The 4,293-nt window shown below is 40.9% G+C and overlaps 2 long non-coding RNA genes across 4 annotated transcripts; both read right to left on the bottom strand.

The window, feature by feature from the left end:
- Positions 1-28: 28 nt before the first annotated feature.
- LOC119306657 lies at positions 29-1,858 on the bottom strand. Of its 2 annotated transcripts, none has more exons than XR_005148991.1 (3): positions 1,715-1,858; positions 1,525-1,566; positions 29-640 (listed from the first exon to the last, which is right to left on the bottom strand). It is a non-coding gene; the product is annotated as an uncharacterized LOC119306657 (long non-coding RNA). The 2 variants fall into 2 exon arrangements; XR_005148992.1 differs by having other exon boundaries at positions 1,525-1,580.
- Positions 1,859-2,159: 301 nt separating this feature from the next.
- Positions 2,160-4,060, bottom strand: LOC119306658. Of its 2 annotated transcripts, none has more exons than XR_005148993.1 (5): positions 3,784-4,060; positions 2,725-2,812; positions 2,498-2,628; positions 2,329-2,386; positions 2,160-2,180 (listed from the first exon to the last, which is right to left on the bottom strand). It is a non-coding gene; the product is annotated as an uncharacterized LOC119306658 (long non-coding RNA). The 2 variants fall into 2 exon arrangements; XR_005148994.1 differs by having other exon boundaries at positions 3,776-4,060.
- Between the last annotated feature and the right edge of the window lie 233 nt (positions 4,061-4,293).

Consider the following 4,293-nt stretch of genomic DNA (forward strand, 5'->3'; position numbering starts at 1 on the left):
TGTTTGAAATGATCATCGCCTAGTCAGTAAAACAACTAATTCTACATGATTTTATATGCTACCCAAATCTTATAACCCTAAACCCACACCAGATTTTGGAGAGGAAAACATGGGAGGTGAAGTAGAAAACACTTGAACTATTTTCCAACTATCGCGTCATTATGTAGAGTGAAGATGAGAACGGTCCAAGTAGTAAATATAGTAATTTAAATCTTGTGCTTTTTATGGGATTTTTTCCCCACAGACATGTGAAGCAAAAAAATTCACTTTGAGATGGCAGTTTCACAAGTAATTCAAAATCATGGCCAATACAGAAGTGAATAACAGGAAGGGTAAATTTAACTATAAGTATTTCCTCTGTGTCCTACTCAAAGTGTTAACCAGTTAGAAACACAACATATTTAACTCCAAAAATATACTACTGTCAGAACAAACCAAGCCTATGCAAAGCATGCAAATTACAGAATAAACTTAGCAACACAACTATTTGTTTGTTTGATGGCAAATTTTAATCCTACGAATGAAAGCAAAATGCTAAGAGACTTATCAAGGGATACCTGAATTTCATTGGCGCGTGCATTTTCTAGGAGTAAAGAACTCTGTTGCTCACATTCATATACATATTCTAGTCAAGAATAGTCTACAAAAGTGCAGGCTAAGATCCAGTTAGAAGAAAACAGTTATAAGTATGCCCAAACCAGAAAATTGATGTTATATCTTGTAAAAACAATATCAAAATCATGCCCAATTTCACCTTTTAGGGATTAGAGCAAGATCCAGAAACAGAATCATCCTTATTAAGTACTCTCTGCTCTGAACCACATTTTCTGAATGACTCTCAAAGTACAAATGCCTAGAGGCTTCTCGATGTAAATTTGGAACAAATACGAATCAGATGTATAGGGAAATAAGACAGAGGCCAAATTTTGTTGCTACTAAGTTGTATCTTGTACTCCCTCCGTCCCAAAATAAGTGACTCAACTTATCGTCGACTCCATCCCAAAATAAGTGACTCAACTTATCTTGTACTCCCTCAGTCCCAAAATAAGTGAGTCAACTTTGTACTAACTTTAGTTCAAAGTTAGTACAAAGTTGAGTCACTTATTTTGAGACGGATCAGTATGAAACTGCGCCGAGATAAAATTGGTATCGAACAATTTGGTTCCAGGTATTTAAAGGAGAAGGTAACCTCCTTATTTTCCAGGTAATATCAAATATGTGGTTCTACAGAAGATTTAATAGACCTACAGAGTTAGGTACTAAGCTACAAATTTAAATATTTTAATGAGAAAACTAATCCCACTACCAAAGTAGCTCACCATCAGCTAAAGTAATATGCTGGACACAAAATGTTATGTACATAGCAGCAACATGCTTGTGCTGTACCAAAAACATAAAGTATCACAAAATATCTCCCCAAAAGAAGCTACATTATTTTCACATGGCCAGTTTACCTTTTTGATTACAAAAACAATGTGGCAATGAAATAAGAGAATAAAGCTATAACCAGAATGATCAACAAACCTCGGTAGCTTGCATATACACCAATGAAAGGTAGTCGGCAATCTGAAATTACAAACCTGGCTAAAGTTTAGTGAAAGCTCTAAAGTCTAAACTTGGAAGGAAACATGGAGGAAGCCAAGGATTGATGGCATCCACATGCCTTGCTCATGTCGATAACTCCCGAAGAGGAATAGGACATCCATGTGCTCACCAGGGGGAGAAAGAAGTGGAGCGCTGCTAGCCACAACACGCGAAAGTCGCCGGACAGGAATCTTCACCCCACCCTACTTTGTCACCCCATCCTGCTCCATATGTGTGAGCCGAAGCCACCAAATCCAGACCTATGTACTTGCCAGGAACGCTGCAAAGCCAAAACAGCACAAGACAGGTAGATCAGGGACAGAGGAAGAGGCGACAGCAAGGTTTAAAGAATGACAAGTTTTCAATAACTTGGTACACAAAAAATTCTGGAGATGCTCACACATATTATCGTCGTCTTTGTTGTGCTTCATTCGTAGCTGAAACTCCCAGTAAGGAACAAATTAAGAAGGGAGGCATAGGACAGCAGGAACATGATTTTTCAAAAAAAAAATACCAACAGTACTTGATGATGGCACCATTGTGTGCTGACTACACTGCGCTTTTTCATGGTTTTAATCATGAATCGATCCATCAGGCTACAAATTACAATGAATGGATTATCAATGGTAATGACTGAAAATAATTAGATATGCGCATGCAACATGATATATGAGCACAAATACACATACAACATGATCTATGAGCACAAAAAATTTCCAAAGCATGTGAATTAAATTGACTTACTAATTTGGCAAACTACTGCCGCCGTATGGCATCTTCTGAACTTAATCAAGGGAAAATACTGCATCGAGAGAAAAATAGTAAATAATCTCATCCTGAAGAAAATTGAATGAAGGAAGAGTGTGCTTGTCACAAAAGAGTAATAAAGATTAAAGAGAGAAAGATATTTCACCTAGGGCTTTAATGATCGATCTGGCCATGGCGATGCTGTCCATGGAGAGAAGCACATAGAGAGAGGGATGACATGATGGGGAAATCGTTGTAGCCACCACCAAGATGCTTTCCTCACGGGCTTGAAATATTCTGAAGTTCTAGTGTTATTTCTTCTAGTCTAAGAAGATAAGGAAGAGCAGCAATATCTAGAGTGTAGTAGCAGATGAGACTAAAGAAGGAGATTACCAGGAGGTTTGCAAGGATGCCAGTTGCCACGGATCCAAAGGGGTGTTGTCAGCAGTGCTAGCGCACACGTCACAGATAAATAGTATGGCTGTATGGAGAACCCAAAAGTCACAAGCCACATTCAACACTTCAAGACACATATTTATGTGAATCAAAAACCCCAGTGTTGACAGAGAAGTAAAACTGATTAATGAGGGAGAGGAATAGACTGGGAACTGAAAACCATCCTCTTTAATTTTTTCAATGAATCGTTTTCTTCTGAACATGAACACTGAACACAGACTGCCACTGCTCTGCTTCGACATACTTGGGAAGATTGTCTTGACTATGGCTGTCAAACTGAGTGAACAGAATAGGGTATGGCCAGCCACTAATCAGGTCAGAGCTAGCCAGGCCTAAGCAGGAAAGAATGTTTCAGGCATTTGTTCTGGAAAAAAAATGCATTTGATGCTGGGATTGTTTTTCTTTCGGGAAAAAAATGCATTTACAATTCCTTCATTTTATAGCCCAATGGTTGCATCATTTTGTAGGTTGCTTGACATAAAATTTGATGTTGCTGCTACATGGCAGTACAAGAAGGAAAGGGCAGCCACAGTAGGGGCAAAAGCTCAAAACCCATGTTTGTGTATTAAATACAAACTGATGTAGTTGCTGCATCTTAATAGAGCCTAGTAAGAGGTTTATCACAATTCTGCTATCTTGTACATATGAAGGATGAAAATAAAATAGCACATTTTAGCGATTTAAAATGGAAAACTAATGAAATCGTCATATTAAGCGTAACACTTTGCAATGCACCTGAGTTAAGATGACTAATTACTGTAGAAACCAGTACAGAAACTGAACATTGACAACACATAACACAAGATTAGCTTCTGACTTGTAGGGAGTTCCCAATTTAGTTTACCAACACAACTGTAAGGTCCATAAAAGATATTTCATGGTATTGCAGAGTGGATCTATGATGGGACTCCCTGATTATAATTACTGATAAATGGGGAGCATCCAAAAGTCATAGACAAAGAAAATTGCACCATGAAAATTGGAGTACCTTCTTACCTGGGCCGGGGGAAGACATGCACCAAAATACCAAATAGATCGGCAGTGGACGTTCGTAATTTTGACTCCAAATAGTGCCAAGCATATATACCAAGGTATGACCAATGTATTAGCAGATGGAGACACACCCACCACCAATCCCAGCAACTTGACGGTCCATGCTGGGTAGAGCACCAGGTGCAGGTATCGTTGCCCAGCAGCCGTCCTCCGCACTGCACATGTTCCTTTTGCTTTGCGAGGAAGAGGCAGAGCGCATCCTCCCAGGCAGCACGCCTGAGCCCCAACCTCCTCGCAGCTCCTGATCCAATCAGGATCGAGCCGCCGCCAACCGCCAGGTCTCGCCCGACCTCGCCCGAACAGGCGGACGCCGGCGGATGACCCCCTCCCGGCAGCCGACGGATCGAGCCGCCGCCCACCGCCAGGTCTCGCCCGACCTCGCCGGCACAGGCGCACGCCGGCGGATGACCCCCTCCCGGCAGCCGACGCACCTCAAACTCCTATTTCCTCTCT

This window comes from Triticum dicoccoides, chromosome 5B, assembly GCF_002162155.2.
Source record: "Triticum dicoccoides isolate Atlit2015 ecotype Zavitan chromosome 5B, WEW_v2.0, whole genome shotgun sequence".
Classification (NCBI taxonomy): Eukaryota; Viridiplantae; Streptophyta; class Magnoliopsida; order Poales; family Poaceae; genus Triticum; species Triticum dicoccoides.